This window comes from Gavialis gangeticus, unplaced genomic scaffold (assembly GCF_001723915.1).
Source record: "Gavialis gangeticus isolate Ggan-Ray unplaced genomic scaffold, GavGan_comp1, whole genome shotgun sequence".
In the NCBI taxonomy this organism is placed as follows: Eukaryota; Metazoa; Chordata; order Crocodylia; family Gavialidae; genus Gavialis; species Gavialis gangeticus.
In genome coordinates, this window is record NW_017728992.1 from 131,714,201 (window position 1) to 131,735,676 (window position 21,476).

The following is a 21,476-nucleotide window of genomic DNA, read 5'->3' on the forward strand; positions in this document are numbered from 1 at the left end:
TGTTTTTACTTATGTCCAGCCTAAAACGGTTTTGCAGGAGTTTGAACCTTGTCATCCCCTGGGCTGCTCTGGTGAACAGGTTCTCCCCCAGATCCTGATGCACACCCCTTATGTACTTATAGGCTGCCAAGTCACCCCTGAGCTGCACTTCTCCAGGTTGAAGAGTCCCATAGCTCTCAGCCTCTCTCCATAAGGCCTGTTCTCTTGCCCTCTAATCATTCACATGGCTCTCCTCTGGACTCTTTCAAACTTCTCTATGTCCTTCCTAAATTAAGGAGCACAGAATTGGATGCAGTACTCTAGCTGCAGCCTCACCAAGGCTGAGTACAGTGGGAAGATGACATTCTGGGTCTTGTTTGGGATGCATCAGTAGATGCAAGCCAGAGTTGTATTCATTTTTCCAGCTGCAGTATCACACTGGTGGCTCATGTTCATCATGTGGTCAGTCATGACCCACAAGTCTCTTTCGGTCATGGTGCTAGTGAGTGTAGCATTGCTGAGACTATAAGTGTGATGCGAGTCTTTATTCCTGAGGTGGAGCACCTTGCATTTCTCTGTATTGAATGCCATCAGGTTTTCATCGGCCCGCCTTGGAAGCCTATCAAGGTCGGCCTGGATCACCAGCCTGTCCTCAAGTGTGGACACTCTTCCCCAAAGTTTGGTGTCATCAGCGAACTTGGCCAGTCCGCTTTTGATACTAGTGTCCAAATTGTTTATAAAGACGTTAAAGAGTACAGGTCCAAGAATGGAGCTTTGGGGGATGCCACTGGATACTGAGTACCATGGTGATTCAGTTCCATCAACTACCACACTTTGGATCCGACCTTGGAGCCAATTCCCCAGCCATCAAACTTTGCAGTAGTCGAGGCCGCAGTTGCCCAATTTTTCCATGAGGACATCATGGGACACCAGGTCAAAGGCTTTTTTAAAGTCCACATATATGACACCAACCTCTTCCCTTTTGTCCAGGTGATACGTCACCTGGTCATAGAAGAAAATGAGATTGGTCAAGCAAGACCCTACACACAACAAACCCATGCTGGCTGTCCCTCAGAATGTTGCCTTCTGCTAGCTTGTCTAGAATGGTTTCTTTGGTAATTTTTTCCAAAATCTTCCCAGGGACTGAGGTCAAACTGATTGGCCTATAGTTTCCCGGGTCTTCTTTTCTTCCTTTATTGAAGATGAGCACCACATTGGCCCTCTTCCATTCTTCAAGTATTTTGCCTGAGTGCCCCGAGTTATTGAATATCCTTGCCAGTGGCTGCACTATGATGTCTGCCCATTCCTTTAGCACTCTTGGGTGCAACCTATCCAGACCAGCTGATTTATGGGGGTCCAGCCTCTCAAGATGCTCCCTCACAAGATCCACACCAATAGTGGGCATATATTCTTCCCCACCCTGGTCATCCCACATCATGTTAGGCAGGGTAGTCCCTTTGGGCTGGCACAGAACCAACGCAAATTAATCATTAATCCAATCTAATGCCACTAAAGTATATGTAAAAAAAATCACTACTAGGTTAAATGAGTATTAGATAATGCCTTAAATCTTTACTGATATGTAGTATCCAGTGACTTTTTAAAAAAAATTATCACTCTTCTATGCTAGCTCACTGCTTTTATTTTCTTGTCTGTGCATGTGCACGTGCAGACAATAAGGTTGCTGTAATCACAGTGTTCCATTACTATATAGCTGCTGGTGATGATCTTTGTCTTTGTTTTCTTATGTATCTGTGTAGCATTATCCAACATATGGGATACAGTGGTGAGCAGAGCAGAAAAGATAAGAAACAATTAATTCCAGTCCAGGAAAAACATGGATAACTGAAGCAGGGAAGAAAATGCAACTGCTGCCATATGTGCACAGTCAACTTCTTAATGTGAACAAGGAAAATTTGAGGGCTGCTTTTTAGGTCTCTTCCCTCAGCAATTTTCTTTTTTTTTTAGCTATTCTTTCTTCATTAGCTTTTGTGCATCTTGGCTATTATTTTTCATGTTCTTCTCTGCTTTTTACTTTCTTGGCCACTGTAAATCACTTTTCCTTCCAAAAAATCTTCACCCAATTTGTTTCCCATAACAACAACAATAATAGAAGAGAAATATTCCTTTTAATGGCAAGATTGTGGCCAAAATCTTTCTTCTGGTGCTTGTATGCAACCATCCTTGATTTCACTGGGATTTCTGCTTATATTTCTGAGGGAAAATCTGGCCCTTACCTTCACTATCCACCCAGCAATGTAACTACAACAAGCAACAGCCACAAAACAAAGACATCCCTTAATAATTTTTTTTCAAAAATGAAAGAATGATTTACTATTCTTATTTTTTTTCTTCTAACACTTGTAAAGCTTTCCCTATGCTCTCATATTATGGCTGACCTGACCACTGATCCCTTGTGTATACTCCAGACTGTGAGCGCCTAACAGGGATATCCAGACCAGACTTCCTTAGCCAATAATAGTTGTTCAGTGTCACACCTGTGGCTCTTCATAGAAAATTATATCAAAAGAGTTTTTGTTGTCATTGTTTACTGCATGCATGGAGTATATCTTTCCTGTAATCATGAACAGTGCAATGTATTGGATCTCTTTCTCTCTGTTGCTCATGGTACAGCTATTGCAGGTTTGCAATGTATATTTGGTTAAGACTGACTGTATGGCTCCTGGACTAGTCAGTGCTGAGCATTATTGGGGAAACAAAACAAGGAAATTGTACTATCCTTGTTTTTTTACAACTTTTAATTATGTCAATTTTTTTTGCAGAGCAAAAAGTGCTGTAACACTAAGAAATGTGATCAATCCAGTTTTGTGGGGAAAAAAAACATGTTCCATTGACCAAGGCTTGGCACTAGCAATCAGCAGTTCAGTTCTCTTTCAAGCTCTGTTACCAACTGATTGGGTGATTTTGTGTTAATCACAGATCCCATCTACACCTTGGTTTCTCCTTCCTATAAATGAGGATTATGGTCTCTGTTCTCAGATGTGCCAGTGTAACATGGTGCAGCTGAGACTGGGGAGCTGAAAGGCTTCTTTCTGCTTTGCTTGATTCTGTTTCTGGCTGAGCTCTGAACTGGCTTCTGGCAGTGTAAAAGCTGCTGTATCTTGTGATGCTTGTGATGGCCCTCCAGAGACCATGACACTGACAAAGATCAACAGACCATAGTGTGGTCTGGCCCCAGCCCAACTCATACATTCCTCCCCCTAATGTAAGGGTTTGGCAGATTGCTAGTTTTATGCCCCCTCAGGATTCCCCACATGTTAGTATTAGAAATAGAAATTACCTATTATGTTGTATAGTTCATTCCCTTGCCCACAGAGGGCTATTCCCTATTACTGCATTTAATACTGCTTTGTCCAGCCTTGTTCAGCCTGCAACTCATTTGCACATGAATTCTGATAAAACCAAAAATAAAATGTCTGTTTCCAAATGATTTTGAAAGAGAGAAGAAATCCATAGATAGCTATATCTCAAATCAAAGTATAATCTTTACAAACTGATTTGACAACTGAAAATGCAACAACAGATAAGGAACAAATATTTATGCAGTGTAACTACTTATGGTTGATTTGGCGCTTAATTTTATCCAACCGGTCCACTTGTGCTTAGATATAATGTTGCATTTTGTGTACTATAAATGCTGCCTGGTGTGACTTACTTTTTGGAGACAGTACTGTAATTCATAGTATCATGGCCCAGCATGATGGATCAGCAGAGTACAGTATTCACTGAAAGAGGCAATTCCTCAGTGGCTACTTATACCTATATGTATAACCTTATTTGAGAACAAAATGTTTTTGCTTTCATTTAGTGTGTAGTAACCCTGCTGCTCTGATTATCTTAACTATCACATCAGCATTTGCTTATGTAAATTAGAAGACTGTAGACAGAAAATGCACAGATACTACAAACTTGAGATAATCAATCCTTTCAGAAAGTGAGAGAAACTGTATTATGAAATAGAGCTGTATACTTTTTTTTTTTAACCTCTGATTATTTCATAGCTATATGCTTGTGCTCTATATTACCTTTCTCCTTTTTAGACTCTGGACTTAATATTTGAAGGTAGAAAACCCCAGTAGACTTACTGGTTTTCACAGCCATTATCAACTTGAAAATTTCATAGCAGATGCAGTTTTTTCTCAATTTATGGAGGATAAAGTTTAACCACAAACTTTATGGTTAGGGTCTAAATAGGGCCTTCTGTGTTTTTGCTTTTTCTATCTAGTAACAGAATTAGAAAGCTACTGCCACCTATAGCTACCAGATATTCTCAAGCTACTCCTCTGAAGAAAGGAGCTGCATGTGCAACAGAGACTTCTCAGTATACTAAGAAAACTTGGCAAATAAACTAGCCCATTATACTGAAACTTTGCCCATTGAAATGAAAGACAATCTACTCTCCGTGACAGCCATGGGATAAGCTTAAAACCCTCTGCTCAATGTAACATTTATTTACTGTGTTGGAATATATGCTTGATAAAAGTGCAGAGAATAACTAATGCTTTTTATTATTATTTCTTCCCATTAAAATTGTTAGCTTATTGTTCAGTATTGATATTAAGATTCCTATTTTTAATATTTATTGTAGTAAGAAATTGAATTGTGGAAGAGTGTGGAAAAAGATGACAAAATTTCTTTGTTTCATCAGAAAAAGGTAAATTTTAAAGAAATGTAATTTTCAGCTATTTATAGCTTAATAATAACTGAGTGCATCTACAGGTGTATATTTACTGGGGAGTAACCAAAATTACAATACAGTACAAGTGCAAGTCTACACATGCACGCCTATCCTGCGCAATAAATATGAAAACTTATGCCAACTTGAGCATCATGCAGGTATCAAATTTACACCCAATTAGTTACTGTGCTATTAATTTGAAGTAGGCTTACTGTGTGGTAAAAATACCGTGCAGTAACCCTACCCAGGAGTATGTCTACATATGCTTGGGAGCAGATTTGCTCCTAATAGGAGTAGCCAGGTACAGGACTGTTCCTGCCCTATTCTGCCCCTCTGTAGCAGCAAGGGGGAGCTCCATGCAAATTTGCTCCCAGCCAGCATCTACATATGCACTACTTACTGCACAGTATCTACTGTGCAGTTAGTTTACTACTGGTATTTATGGGTAGTAACTAACTGCACAGAAGAGTAATTTACTGTGCAGTAAATGTGCACACATGTAGATAGTGATGCTGTAGTGCATAAGTCTACTGTACACTAATTAGTACTGTGTAGATTAATCTACTGTACAGTAAAGCATCTCATATAGATACACTCACAGTATGTTCCACACTCAGAAACACAACTGTGAAGACATTCTGGGGTATCAGTCGGTAGCAGCTCTTCAGGCTTTTGTCTCTGGTGTGCTTGAGAGCAACCACTGGGGATAATTCTCAAGGACCCTGACCAATATTCCAAGTCTGGAGTGTGCATGTGAATTGTTTTAGAAGGTGGCCTGTGTGCTCAGAGCAGTCCTCGCCAGGACACCATTGTGGTGTAGACATGTCAAGAGAGACTTCTGAATGAAGCAAAGAGATAGTGTGGCTTCTGGATAGGCTTGCTTCACATGAAAAAGGTTTGGTGCTGTGAACAGGAAAACTGTCTTCTGTCGTTTACTTCATACTCTGCTCAGGAAAGTACATGATTGCATGTAAATAGAATTAAATCAAAGATACAAGACCACCAATTTCTTCTAACTGAAATAACTTAGACCCCACATTTTGGCTAGCTGCTTGGGTCACGAGAGATAACAGTAGCTATGAACTGGCTGACACCTGCTACAGGAAAAAGAGGCATGTTAAATTTAACTCTGATGGCTCAATTGAGTTTTACATAGGCCAAAGTTAACGAAAAACTGTATCCAAAACCTCTAAAAATGACATGGATAAATTCAAACAAATTAAAATTGATCAACTGCAAATTATTATTTTTTTACAAATTATCAAGAAGGTAAACTGACAGATGGAGTACATAAAGATTAACCTATGGCAAGATCCTACAGAATGTAAGGTCCTCTAAAATAAGGATTACGAGGATTCACTAGAAATACTTGAAAAACTTACAGAATTTAATAGGATGGATATCTTTGTCCACCGGTGTTTAGAACCATCCTTTAACATAGTATAAAGGAGAGAGATATTTCTATTAAATTCTAAAATAGATTCCAAACCCAAAGATATCATTTAGTAGGACTTTCTTATAGGGAGTGTGACTACAAATTACTTTTACCTTCTACTACAATATATATCACAAGACACAGTAAATTATAAACAATTACGCTGCCTTTAATTGTCATTATAAATTAAACAACTCTGCATAAGAGCTCTCTACAGCTGTCTATTGTTATGGCAAACCTTTACTGAATAATAGTGGTATTGTTCTATGAATCTTAAGATCATTACATAAGGAAAATTTTGGTGTATGCTAAAAACTAAATGATCAGAATTACATGTGTGAATGCTCCTACTGCATGGCAAATTTAGAATAGCTTATCCCTCATTAAAAATGGATTTACAGTTAGCAGTGTATAAATTTGCATTTGCAGTCTTGATAGATTGGCTGATGTGTTCTAAGTTTGTACTCTGACTTGCCTCATGGTTGTTTGTCTGTTGATTCCTTGAATTAATTTTTCCCAAATAAAATGTTTTTGTGGGTTTTCTTAACTGGAGGTCCAAACTGATACTTTGGCTCTAGGCACAGCTATGCATTAAGTACTTCAGAAATCAAGATAGCATGAGGATATCAAGAAGCTTTTACATTTGTTTTAAATCCTATTATGTTTTCATTATCTTAACAGTGACAATTTGTTAATTTAAGCCTTGATTAAATAAAGTAATTACACTTGAAATAATTTGGTCCTCCAAGCACAGTTTAAATTCCAAGATGAACAGGCCTCATGAGACAACTGAAATGTATGATATGCAGCAGTACTAACTCATTTTGATCTCTTTGCAGGTCCTAGATGCAATAAACTTACTAGACTAGACATACAGACTTCTTTCAATGGTATGAAAATTAACCCAGGCACATCAGCTGCAGGAAATCTTCAAAGGTACAGAAATCAAACATTTAACCAGCAATTAATTAAACCAAACAAGCCATCAGCATGTGCTGCTTAGCCTATGTATTAAGTTAGGTCTATAATGAAGCTATAGTAAATCTCCTGGAGGTTCTATCCTGTCAAACTTTAAAGCCTCACGGCTAAGCTGAGGATCCTTAACTTTTCAGAGATCCAGTCAATGATTTCACAAGATTGCTGAGCTGTTTCTTCTATTTAACATTATTTTCAATACATTAGAATTTTTTTTCAACAGTAACGTGAGAAAAAAGTGCTTCTCTAATTCTTCTGAAAACAAGTATTTTAGAGGCCAAGGAAAGTCATGTTAAGATCAGAGGGAACTTTAAGAAAAAGGTTTATATCCAACAAAAGTAATGTTTGGAGTTTCTTTCCTTCATTTGTGTTTGAATTTAGTGATCATAAAAGCAAATTGCCAACTATGGTGCATTCAGACACTATGCAAGCTATCCCACATAGCTCTGCCAGTGAAATCCAGATCTGATCTGCAATATTTCTGTCATTTCAAAGGCACTGCTGACTTTTAGACCTAATCTGTCAGTTGACAACAAGTTGTGTGGTGGTTTTGTTATGTGGCAAAATAGGCATAAAGGGACCAAGATAAACCTGATCATATTTCTCACCCCTCAAAACCTCATTTCTCAAAAGCAAAGCACAGACTAAAACGAGAGCCACATGACAAATTACAGCGCAAAAAATTAAAAATGCTCTGAGTTTTATTCCTTCAGCATCCATAACATTTTCTGTCACCTCAATTTCATGATGCAACACTTCTGGTAAAATAATCTGTACACGTATATCTATGAGATAATATAACGGTTATATTTTAGAATATGGATTTATTTTACATGTGGCAGAAATCTGTATATAAGTCCCTTTTTTAGCAATACCAAGCTAGTGCATATAGTGGTCTCTGATGAAGGTCTTGTTTACATCTGACTTATATTTATGCTGTTAACTAATGATACATTTTCAAAAAAAATAGATTGGCTACATTTTATAACAGTTTTAAGGGAGGGAAGAAAGTAGTTAGCCAGGCCAGTGTAAAATTAGGCAAAAGGAGGGATGGCAGTACCTGATAGACTAATTGGTTCAGAAAGACATGAGCTTTCATAGGCTGTAGTCTACTTTGATGAAAGCTTGTGCTTATCTGAATGAGTTACTCTATAAGGTGCCATATTGGCCTGTTTTCTGCTCGTTATAAAGGGTATAAAATCTTCAGCCAGTTACATCCCTCATTTTGTTGATCATTTTCTTTTTAAAAAGTGGCTTGTCTAATGAAGTATGCTTTGGTTTGCTGCTCTGGTTCTGATAGGAGAGGATTTCTAGTTTTCTTACTTGTTTTTAACTGATAATGAAAGACAATATATTCTTCAGTGACAAGATTTAGGGGAAACATTTTGAACAACTCTTTCAGACAAACATCTAATCCTGATTTAAAAATCTCTTTTAGTGATGAAGAATCAACTATAGCCTGTGTTCCAGTGGTTCATTACCTTTACTGTTAATTTTACATGGGCCTTATTTCTAGTCTGAATTTGTCTAATTTGTCTAATTTCAACTAGTCATTATATCCCACTGGTCTCCAAACTTTTTTGATCGTAAACCCCTATCAGTAAAAAAATTTTCAGCACGCACCCCCAATATATATATATTTATATTCACATACCCCTATCAGAAAAATTTTTTGAGCACACCCCCCCAATATATGTAATTTTGTATTTGCGCACCCCAATCAGTAAAAAATGTTTGAGCATGCACCCCCAATATATGTATATTTATATAAATATAAATAAAAGCTCTAATATTTTCTTCCTGCACCCCAATGGATCATCTTGCGCACCCCCTGGGGTGCACACACCCCACTTTGGAGACCACTGTTATATCCCATCATAACTTTGTCTGATAGACTGAATAGCTCCTATTATTAAATTTATTTCCCTTGTACAAGTACTTCTAGACTGTGATTAAGTCACCCTTTAACATTCATTTTAAACAAAACAGATTTAACTCTTCAGTTTGACTATAAGTGCTTTTCAGCCCTTTCATCATTCTCAAGATTTTTCTTTGTACCTGGAAGTAGCCCTGCTATTTCTGTAAGTCATACAAGTCCCCAGAGTGGCTGTTATATAACCTCCTCATTCTTACTTGATAGGACCCTGTTAGAATCATAGAATCATGGCAAATTAGAGTTGGAAGGGACCAAGGGAAGTCATCTAATCCAACCCCCTGCTCAAAGCAGGATCATCCCCAATTATATCATCCCAGACAAGGTTTGTCTGGCTGAGTCTTAAAAACCTCTGAGGATGGAGCTTCCAGAGCCTCTCTGGTATCTGTTTCAGTGTTTACTACCATTCTAATTAGAATTGTTTTTCCTAATATCTAACCTAAACTTCCCTTACTGCAACTTGAGACCATTTCTCCTTGTTCTGTCATCTGCCACCACTGAGAACAGTCTAGCTCCATCCTCTTTGGAACCACACTTGAGGGTAGTTAACTTGCTGTTAAATCCTGCCTCAGTCTTCTCTTCTCCAGACTAAATAAGTCCAATTCCCTCACCCTTTCCTCAGAAGTCATGAGCCCCAGCCCCCTAACCCATTTTTGTTGCCCTCTACTGGACTCTCCAATTTGTCCATGTCTCTTCTGTAGCGGGCAGCCCAAAACTGGACACAGTGCTCCAGATGTGGCCTCACCAGTGCTGAACAGAGGGGAATAATCACTTCCCTTGATCTGCTGGCCACATTCCTACCAAAGCAACTCCATATGCCATTAGCCACCTTGGCAACAAGAGCACTTGTTGGCTCATATTCAGCTTCTTGTCCACTGTTCATGCATCCAAGGTTTATATTAGATCCTTTAGCTATAGTATTTCACTGGGAACTCCTGGTCAGCTAATCACCCCAAATCCTTTTCTGAGTCACTGCTTTCCAGAATAAAGTACCTTATTCTGAAACTACGTTGATTATATTACCTCTAATTTTGTTCCTAGATATATAACTTTGGCCATATTAAAATGCAAATGTTGCAATGAAAATGTGAGTCAGCAATATAACTACTTCTCAGAAGTTGTTACATCAACTACTTCATTTGTCAGTCCAGCTTGTAAAATCATCCAAATATTGAACTATCATTTTTTATCACATACAGCTTGCACCTTCTCCCCCCAAATGAGCCCCCCAATACTGGGGTGTGTGTTTTAAGTGGGGAATCTGTATTCTTCACTGGAAAAGAAGTACTCATGGAGATGCTATTTCATGCAGCTGCCAAGATGACTACTACTTGTGTTGGCTCCATTTACCAATTTTAAATGTTGGAATAATATTAATTTTCTTCTAGTCTTCAGGAACTTGTTGCCAAGAATTTTAATCTGGATTTGCTGTCTAACTTTAATAGTTGCTGATTAACATCCTCTTTAGTTTCAGTTAGAATGGAAGGAATTCATTTTCATACAATATGAATAGATTGCTCATTTTTTAACAGAGCAATCTCTTAAAATGTCCTGTAGGTACCTTCTTTGCAACTGTTTGGTCAAAATGGGTTTTGTGTGTGTTTTTCATTTATGTGGTCTTGGATACATCTACATGAGATGCTGCTTCACTGTAGCGATGAGCTATGTTGCCATAGTTCGTTGCTATGGCAACATAGGGTCAGAAATGACCCGCACGCAACTGGGACTGTGCAGTACTGGCGAGTACTATGCTGTCATTTAGTACTTGCTTTAACTAAATAACAGCGCAGCCCCAGTCAGGGGCACATGTAGACATGCCCCTAGTATAGTAAATTGCTATTGCTATGTATTTGGCCAATACAAAAAGCAATTCACTGTAGACCAGAGGTGGACAGAATATGGCCCACCAGGCCATTCTATCCAGCCCGCAGGGCCCCTAAAAAATTAGTAAATTAATATTTATTTGCTCCTGGCTGCCAGTCAAAGCTGACAGGAGCCAGGGGCTGTAAGACCCAGGGGGAGCCGTCAGCAGAACTGAGCAGTCCAGCCCTGCCCACCCCCAGCCATTTTACACTCTTCCTGCCCCCACCCTGCTTTGGCAACACGTGACTCCCAGCTGGACTGGGGAGCACGGGGCCGTGCCAGTACATCTGTGTGTATGTGTGTCTGTGTGTGCAGGCAGAAGCAAAGTGTCTGTGTTTGCGTGTTCAAAGGGTGAGTCCCACACATACACCACACCATAAACATGCACCCATACCCCCCTCGCACTGTCATACATGCAGACCCCCACACCCCCCATACACCCCAGCCACCCTCCACCCACACACTTCCCCCTACAAACCCCATACCCACCCATACCCCACATACCCACACACTCACAGCCCACCACAAACCTATATGCATGCCCCATGATGTACAAGAGTAAGACTTCATTTTAAGTTATTGTGTGATCACCTCTATGTACACTACACAAACACATGTGAATTAGGACAAGAATATTTTTTTAAATCAAATTAATGAATGCTGTAAACGTTTGCTTTTTAGAATATAATCTGGCATTTTTCTGGTTCTGAAATGGCAAAACCCCTTGCTGAAAGGAGTGCTTCCCAGGACAAGGGGAGGGAGTTTGGGTGGCAAAGGTCAGGGGTTAGGGGGTGGGACTACCCATACAGCCCTTGACAGCTTGCCCAGACTCAGTAAGCCACCCTTCACCCAAAATAATTGCCTGCCCCTGCTGTAGACCATACTGATAGATATTTCTCAATTAGTAATGAAGTGATGAAAACACTTGATAATACTCAGAAGGCTAAGGTAGAAGATATTAGTTGCAAAAAATGAAAAAGAAAATAGTTATGATGTATCCAAGTTTCAAAGTGTACATAAGGGTTCCAGTTTCAAATTCTGCTTTTTGGTGTTAATTTCCAATTGATGAATGGGTGACCATTTTGAATCAAAGAAGAGCTTCTCTCACTAATCTTCCCCAACCCTAATTACATTTTTTCAAGCAAATCAAAACTACATTCTTGTTTTAAGTCCTTCAGTGTGTGTGAACTGCATTTTCTTTTCCCCAGAAACAGAAGCTGCAGGCAGAAATTGTAGAAAAGTACGAGCAGGGTTGGAAAGTATTGTTTTGGATTTTTGGGTGGGTTTTTTTGTTTTGTTTTTTTAATTTTCCCAGCCTTACCAAAAGCTTGGAGTACTAAACATCTTTCACTTTGACTAAGCAGTGAACTTTACAGAGCTCATCTAACCTGATCCTTCTAAGATTCACTCTAAAATATGCCTGGCTGAATAAAACATTTCAAGAAAATTGTTATGAACATAGTGCTTTTCTGTATATTTAACATCACAATAACTCTCAAAAAAAGCCTGTCTTATATACTCAAATAAAGAATGCATGAATGTAATTCATATCCATGTAGGACATCAGGAATGTCTTCAAAAAGTTTATAGTAAATTGAAACATTATCACTTAAACCATGGGTGTCCCAGGTGGAATGTGCCAACAAAAAGCAGTAAGACAGCTTTTTGATATGAGGCCTGAAAGTTTTCTCATACACATATAATTTATTGATAAGCCTTTCAGCACAGTTAGATATTGTTGGCACATTATCTGTTGATGTTCCGACAGTTAACTTCAATTAATTAATGTGGCAGAATTTAAGACTTGGAGCCTGTATTTTCAGAAATATTCTTTAGTACATAGAAATTATGCATTCAGCAATAACTGATGACTGACTGAATCTGTAACTGAGCATATGAATCCTAGGTGACTCTTAATTTAAGACAACCACCCCAATAATAATTATATTCTATACATGGAAAATTTGTTATAATTTTCCATGTATACAATCTAATTAGGGGAAGGTTGTCTTGAATTCATCTGCCCATTGCTGTGGCAGGGAAAACAGTGGTGGGGGGCAAAGGGCCAGACCCCAGCCCCCTGCCACCTGCTCCTCTGTGCCTGTGCCTGCCTCTGTACCCCTTGCACCCATTCCTGTGTCTGCCCTCACATGCCCTGCTCACTTCCATCTCCCCTTACTTTCTTATGCAGCTCCTCTCTTCCGGGGCAGGCAGCAGTAGCACAGTCACAGCTTGGCTCCAGCCTAGCCTGGCCCCTGCCTCCCCTACACTCTCTTTCCCTTGTAGACTGCCCACCCTACCTATGCCTGTGCCCATCTCCCTACTCCCTGCCTAGCCCCCTTTACTTTCTGCTGCAGTTCAACTCTTACGGGATACACAGAAGTAACATGGCCCTGGCCCAATCCCAACTTAGCCAGCCCAAGTAGAAGCGGTGGCAGCTTCCACCTGGGGAGGTTGAGGGCTGGAGGGACCAGAGCTGGAGCAGAAGGTAAGCTGGGATGGGAGCAGAGGGCAGGCGCAAGTATGGGAAATCAGTGGGTGGGGAAGGGCAGGCTGCAGATTTCCCACTCCACTCTCCTCCATGCTCTCCCCAGCCTGGGGCCAGAGCTGGAGCCAGACCTGCCCTGGGCAGGAACTCAAATCCAAGATGGGGCTTCCTTAGTTTGGAAAATATGCTCAGGTATTCAAAACCTCATTTTATAAAATCTGGAATATGTACATATGTTATTGAGACAATCCTAGGATGGAGGTTGGCTGTGCAGCCAACCTCCATCCTACTTATTCTGTTCTGAGTTTAAAGCTGTGGACTTAGTGTGAATGTTCCTGGATTCAATTTCAGATTAGCACCTGGTGACTCCAACAAGAAATCTCCAGGAAAATAATCAATGGCTGTCTAATATAAGGGAAGTTCTAGAGCAGGGGCAGGCAATTATTTCGGGTGGAGAGCTGCTTACTGAGTTTTGGCAAGCTACCAAAGGCCTCATGACAGACAGCCAGGGGCAGCTACATATTGATTTTCTAAATTTTTTAGGGGCCCTGTGGGCAAGATAGGATGGCCTGGCAGGCTGCATCTGGCCCACGGTCCACATTTTGCCCACCCCTGTTCTAGAGCCAGTACAAGATGACAGGCAATTCGGTCTCTCAAATGAAAAGGCAGCAAATTTATTAGAAAAGTTTAGGGAAGATATGGAACCATATTTTCTGTATTGCATTTGCTCAATATAATTTATGAGTACCTACTACAGTCCCCCTCTCCCTGGGCCTACGTTGTGTTCCCAATGTATCCAGTAAGCACAGCAAAGCATAGTAAATTGCCCTAGTACTTACTGCTGAGAGTATCTGCATTATGTACATAGTCTTTTTTCAGGGTTCTTCTTTCAGTGTTCTTATAATGCAACATGAGCAGTTCTATGAAGTGTGGTGGGGTTTTTAATCATGTTGAAGCTGTGGCCTTCCTTTGCCCAGGATCTGCAGTCTCTTGTCTCTTATTCTGGAAGTCGCTTCTTTCTTTCTAATAGGGCATCAGGAAGTGATTATTCTTATCCATCTGGAATGGAACCATCAGCAAGGGAGGAGTGGGAAAGGTTAATTGCAATGGCATCCTCCTCTTGACCAAACACATGGAACATGACTCGCCATCACCAACACCTTGTTCCTCCAGAAAAACAGGTACAAGACATCATGGCAGCACCTGCAATCTAAGCATTGACACTTGATTAACTATGTCATTGTTTGTGCCTGGGATCACAAAGATGTCCACATCACTTGAGCTAGGCTAGTTGCTGCTGATTGCTGGACTGATCACTGGCTTATCTGCTCAGTTATGTCACTCACACTGAGTCCGAAACAAAAGCTGAAGCAGAAGCAATGCTGATGGATGGTCAATATCAAAGGACTCAAGGACCCAATCAAGCGAGACCTCTTCTATCAGCACCTCAACAAAAAATTGCTGAATTCCAATCAAAAACAATGGGAGAATGTGCACAGTGTTTTAAATGCCTTCAAGTCCACTGTCATCAGCACCTGTGAAGAAACCGTTGGAATCACTACCAGGAAACTTCAAGATTGGTTTGATGAGAATGACTGGGAGATACAAGAGTAGGTCAACTGCAAGCACAAGGCATTTTGTGCTTGGCAGAATGACACCAACTCCAAACAAAAGTAATTGAATTACCAACAAACCAAGGCAGGGGTCCAAAGGAGGAACTGTGATATGAAGAACAGATTGTGGGATGACAAGGCAAAGGAAATTCAACATCTCACTGATATCCATGATAAGCTATCTATGGTCCGAACACTCAGGGACCCCCTGGAGACCTAAAGATGGAGGAGACCTGATCAAGGAAAGGGAAGCCATCAACATCCACTGGAAGGAGGATTTTGAAGACCTTTTCAATCTAGATTCTGTTGTTGATGAGCACATTCTCAATTCCATCCCACAACACTCAGAGACAGTCTCAGAATTCCTCCAATCCTTTACAAGGTGAGGAAAACCACCAAGCAGATGAAGAATGACACAGCATCTGGAGCAAATGGAATTCCTGCCAAAATCTTCAAGTGGAAGGGAGAGAAGCTTACATCACAGCTCCATGCCCTCATATTAAGGATCTGGAATGATAAGGAAATCTCAGATGACCTCAGGGATGCCATAATTATGACAGTCTTCAAGAAAAGAGATAAGTCAAACTGGAAATTACAGAGGGATTGCCTTGCTGTCCACCACAAGGTAAAGATCACTGTGAGAACCATCCTGAATCATCTCCTTCCACTTGCTAAATGTTAGACCCCAACTCCATGTGGTGCCCAGTGACAAGGTAGATGACAATCCAATTGCTCATGGATCCTGTTACTCATTAGCCAGAGAAGGCAGGGAGCAAACACTAGCACACATTGCTCGCAACAGCTTTATTTAGAATGGAGACAGCTTTGGACTAGCTCCCAAAAAACCAACAAAGCAGGGAGCCACACTGAAGAATAGTTTTTTTCATATTTATACACTTTGGTTTATGCTGATTACCATTTGTTCCACCCTGTCCTGCCTTCTGTTCCACCCATTTCTCCTTCTATCTCACGCTCCACCTCTGTTTACTGTTTGCTTCATTAGCATGGAATTGCCTATGCATTTCACTCATTAACATGTCTTTTTGCTATAAGTGCATGTCCAAGGCCATGAACTTACTTCTTCGGTCAATGGGCAGACTCTGACTAAAACCTGGAAGCTTCTGGAGGTTTCTTTACCAATCACCATTCATCTTTTTGCATACGTTCATTGCAGATTCTGTTACCAATTACGTGTTGGTTTTCACATTCCAGTCTATTTTTCTGTCTCATGTTATACCATCTTCCACATTCCTAAAACTTCACCGCATTTACAGCATGCAGACTCACACAGACTTACTTGCTGCTTTTTTCCTCAGAAAATGGTTGACACAGTTAAGATAGTTACTTAGCATAAGCAAATGGCTAGCTTAGCTATCATTCTGCCTTGTGGTCAGCAGCTCTTGCTAGGCCACAGGTCATGCCTTTATTCAGCTGCAGATTCAATGCTCCCTGAAAATCCATATCCTAAAATCCATACACTAAAGACCTCCTCCCAGAATCTCAGTGTGGGTTTAGGGCATTAAGAAGCACAACTGACATGATCTTCACTGCTTGCCAGCTGCAGGAAAAATGGTGGGATCAATATAAACCTCTCTACATGGCCTTCTTTGACCTAACAAAAGCCTTCAACTGCCAACTGCAAAGCAATATAAAATCCTGCTGAAATCAGATGCCCACCAAAATTCATCACCATTCTGTGCCTGCTCCATAATTGTATGTTAGCAGTGGTCCTCAATAACGGTTCTATCACAGTTGTCTTTGAGGATAAGACGTGAGTTAAGCAAGGCTGCATCCTCGCTCCAACACTCTTCTTGATGTGCCGTACCGCAATGCTACATCTGACCACCAACAAGCTCCCAGTCAGAATGGAGCTAAACTACCAAATGAATGATAAACTGTTTAATCTCAGCTGACTCCAAGCCAAAACCAAGACTACCCTAACCTCACTCTTTGAGCTGATGATCCCATAGTATGTGTTCACTCCAAAACAGACCTTCAGACAATCATCAACATCTTTGCTAAGGCATAAAAGAAAATGGGACTAATACTTAACATTCAGAAGACTAAGGTCTTCCATCAGCGAGATCTTAATAAGCAGTCCCCAGTTCTGTTAATTCAGATCCATGTTGAGACTCTGGAGAACGTTGAGTATTTCCTGTACTTTGAAAGCCATCTCCTGCAGATGGCTGACATCAATGAAGAAATCCAACATTGCCTCAAATGAAAGTACAGCCTTTGGACACCTGAGGAAACAGGTGTTTGAAGATCATGGCATCAGATCTGAAACGAAGTTCATGGTTTATCAAGCAGTCCTGTATGGAGTTGAGATGCGGCCAAAGTATAGGAGACACCTTAAGTTGCTGGAGAAGTACTGTCAATGCTGCCTGTGGAAGATCCTTCAAATCCAGTGGGAAGACAGACACATTAACATTGTGTCCTCTTGTAAGGAAATACCATGAGCACCTAACATCAACTTCGCTGGACTGGCCACATCATCTGGATTTCCACCTCCAGACTCCTGAAGCAAGTTTTCTCCCAGCTCAGTCAAAGCATATGTTCAAAAGGAAGGCAGAGAAAGCTCTTCAAGGATGTTCTCAAGGCCAACTTGAAAAAATGCACCATTGACATCAGCTTGCGGGAGACTATCGTCCAGGACCTCCCCAAATGGAAGTCTGCTGCAAGGATCTCAGTACTTTGAAACCTTCTGATGGCAACAGGAGATGAAAAAAACAGAGCAGTAGAAACATCACGTTGTGGACTGAATCAAGAATGCAGAGCCACCATGTGCCCAACATGTGCTCAAGCTGCAACAGTCTGCCAATTCTGGATCAGGCTCATCAGCCATCTTTGGACCTACAGATAAGACAATCATGGAAGAAAATTATTCTCGACTCACCAGTTACCAAGGGATTACCAATGATGTTGATCTTAGCCCTTCATTACATTACCAATGTTCCTCTAACCAAGAGAGGACGTTCCAACAAGGGGGGCTCCCAAAAAAAGAAGAGGCTGGATAATTATCAGTCAAGGATGATTTAGGAAAAGCGTTCATGCAGTGGGTTGGATTGGATGACCCTTGAGCCCCCTTCTAACTGTAATTCTGTGATCCTGAAAGTTTCTTCCACATCTCCTGACAAAGTGAAAACAATTTTTGTGCAGATTTACTCTTTTTTTGAAAATGTTAACGTCTGAGAAGTGTGTATGAGCCTTTTCCTGTATTTATGTTGTTCTTATCATGTTAGCTGAGTCACTCACTGTCCAGCCAGTGTCAATTACATTGGTTTGCCTCACTAGGGAATTGCTTCTATTAAAAAGCATCAAAATAGAATGGATGTGGTCAGATATAATCCCGTTTATTTTAAGGAATGTTTTTGAAAAATGGATTTTCAACCAGATAGCGTGTGACAATTTTTCTTCTACCCATTCCAAGTGTTTCCATTTGAATCAATGATTAAGAGGAATGCATGTTGTTAAACCACGTATATCTGTTGCCAGAAACTTGATCCAAAAGTGTCTTATTGTTTTTCTTGCAAAAATTCAATATGTCTTTATAAGGAAGGAACCTTATAGCATGATTAGGATTATAACTATTCATTCAAGGCATGGAAAAAATCCTGAGAATGAAAAACCTGTTCCAGTTGATGTATTATTAAAAATAGAATTAAAAACCCATTGAATTCAAAAACAACCAACCAAACAAAAACCCCTAACATGCACACATAACTTGTTGTAAAGATTCAGTGTAATTCTTAATAGACCACATGCTCTTTTTATTATAAAGTAGGTGGCCAAGATTAAACCACAGAAACTAACACTTTTGCATGGAGGATAATTGTTTGGTGATTAATGAAAGTAGTATAAGTCCCGGGTAAGTAAAGTAGTTATGCACCTGTGTAAGTCTGTTTTCCTTCAGGAAGGTATTGAAGCACATGCTTAACATCATGTATTTGCTTATGTCATATTGACTTTCATGATGAAGTCGCCTACTGAATCAGGGGTTAAGAAAATGAATTGAGAGATCTGCAACCATTTATTGCTTCCTTGTGGATTCCAGTACCTGGAACATTACTGTGCCTGTTGTCACATCAAGCTGTAATAGTCTTTTTTTTCCCTAAGAAGGAAATTAATTATTTTCTATGTCAAGGTGAAACATTAGACAGTTTTGGAGGTCTTAGTTCTGATAATCATCTTGTTCACTCTTTAAAATATAGTTTCTCACTTGAGGTAATGGTGGGAGTGAGGAAAGCAAAACTGACCACATTGTGTTGATTTTTTTTTCATTTGAAAGCAAGATGGTAGGATTTCCAGCTAGATTTATAAGTCTTTCTTACAATGGAAATATGTTTATTACATGAGAGAATCACTAGTAATAATTAATTATTGTAAACAGTACATTTTGATATCTTCCATATCGTGGTAGTGTTGCAATGGTGGTATAGCCATGATGGTGCAGGAGATTCATGAGAGGCAAGGTTTCTGGTGGGTTACACCTTTAATTGGGCCAGCTATATAGTTGGGAGATGTATAGACAAGCTTTCAGATACCAGTGTCACCTGAGGTGCTTAGGACCCCAAAACTTGTCTATACACTTTTCAACTGTACAGTTGGTCCAATAAAAACATCACTTACAAAAATTCTTGCCTCTTACATAGTAATAAGTTAGTAGGGCTGTGCAAAGCTTCGGTAGCCAATTCGATTCGGAGGAGATTTGACCTGATTCGGCAGCCGAATCTCCAAATCCAAATTGAATCAGGAGACCAATTAAAAGGTCCGAATCGAATCAGAAGACTCCAAATTGATTCAGAAAAGATTCAGCCATAGACTAAACAGGTAGCAGTCCTTACCATGCTGGACAGAGCTGCCTCCAGCAGGTAAGTCTGTTGTGGTGGGTGGAGGGCAAAGGGAAGGGCTGTGGTGGAGGGAGGGATTGTGGCTGGGGCTGAGACCAGCTGCCCATCTGGGGCAGGGGAGCGCGGGACTTGGGCACAGGGGGTGCAAGATGTGGACGCGGCAGCACTTGGAGCAGAGGCTATGCCCTGCTGCTGCTTGCCCAGCTAGGGCAGGGAGGGAGCATGCAATGCAGGCATGGCTCACGATGGGCAGAAGGGTGCAAGCGGCAGCAAGGCATAGTCACTGCTCCCCGTACTGCCACACCCACGTGCCCCTTCCCCTCCAAATGGTGTGGGGGGGCATCCCATGCTTCCCCTGCTCCAGCTGTGGGGGGCAAAGGGGCAAGCAACAGCAGGGTATAGCCCCCGCTCCCAGTGCTGCCACACCTCAATCCCATGCCCCCCACCTCAGCTGGGCAAGTGGCAGCAGCGCCCACATCCTGCATCACCCCCATCCCAGCTGGGCAAGCAGCAGGCTATGCCCTGCTGCCACTTGTCCAACCAGGGCTGAGTGGTGTAGGATGCAGGTGCAGCAGTGCTGGGAGTGGGGGCTATGCCTTGCTGCTGCTTGCTCCCTTCCACCCGAAGCAAGCCGCACCTGCATTGTGCCCACCTCGGCTGGGCAAGAGGCAGCAGGGCATAGCCTCCGCTCTTAGTGCTGCCGCGCCCACATACCATGACCCCTCCTCCCCGCCCCCTCCCTGAGTCCCGTGCCCCTGCTGCCTATTTAGTCTATGGCCAAATCTCCAAAGCAGCATTGAATCGTCGGATCCAATTCAGCCAAATCGAATCACTGTCCCTCTGAATCAGCTGAATCCAAAGCAAATACTTGCCGCTTTGCACAGGCCTATAGGTTAGTCTTTATAATCTCTTTTGTCAAACATATTGGCCTCTGGGGTAAAGTATGAAGAAAGTTGGCTTAGTTTTAGGGTACTTGTTTATGTTTGAGAAATCCAGTTTCAATTCCTAGCTCTAGCACATTTTTTCCTGTATGACAACAGGGAAATCACTTAATCTGTCTATGCTGGTGTGGGCAATTATTTCGGGCAGAGGGCTGCTTACTGAGTTTTGGCAAGTCATCAAGGTCCACATGACAGGCAGCCATGGGCAGATAAAAATTAATTTTCTAAAATTTTTAGGGGCCCTGCAGGTTGGATAGAATGACCTGGAGGGCCACATCTGGCCCGCGGTCCACATTTTGCCCACATTTTATGGTCTATGCCATAAGGGGAATAGTACTTCACTATCTTGAAGAGGAATCATCAGGATGAATATGTTAAGAGATTATAGTCTTGCAAGTGAAAAGCCACTGTCAATTTCAACTGAAGGCATTCTCAGCTCCTTGTATGATCAGGTCCATAACTTGTATGGTATTTTAAAATCCTTTGGGATGAAAGATGCTATAAAATGTAAATCAAGAATATTAGGGCAATGAAATGCAACTGTTGATTAACAAAACAAGACTTTATAATCATTAGTTCTGCATTTATAAACTATGTTCAACCATGCAGCTAATTGAAAGCAAACAAAGATGTCATGACACAGTAATTGTAACTGAAAAGAAAACAGTTTTTGCAGACTTTTTTTACATTCTCACACATA

General features: G+C 40.9%; 1 protein-coding gene across 2 annotated transcripts in view; it reads left to right on the forward strand.

Moving 5' to 3' along the window:
* Positions 1-21,476, forward strand: part of SULF1 (sulfatase 1) — a 237,705-nt gene that overhangs the window by 39,604 nt on the left and 176,625 nt on the right. For both annotated transcript variants that reach the window (XM_019527775.1, XM_019527774.1), the window contains exons 2-3: positions 4,589-4,654; positions 6,953-7,049. The gene's annotated coding sequence lies outside the window, so the exon portion shown is untranslated. The remainder of the gene's footprint in view (positions 1-4,588; positions 4,655-6,952; positions 7,050-21,476) is intronic.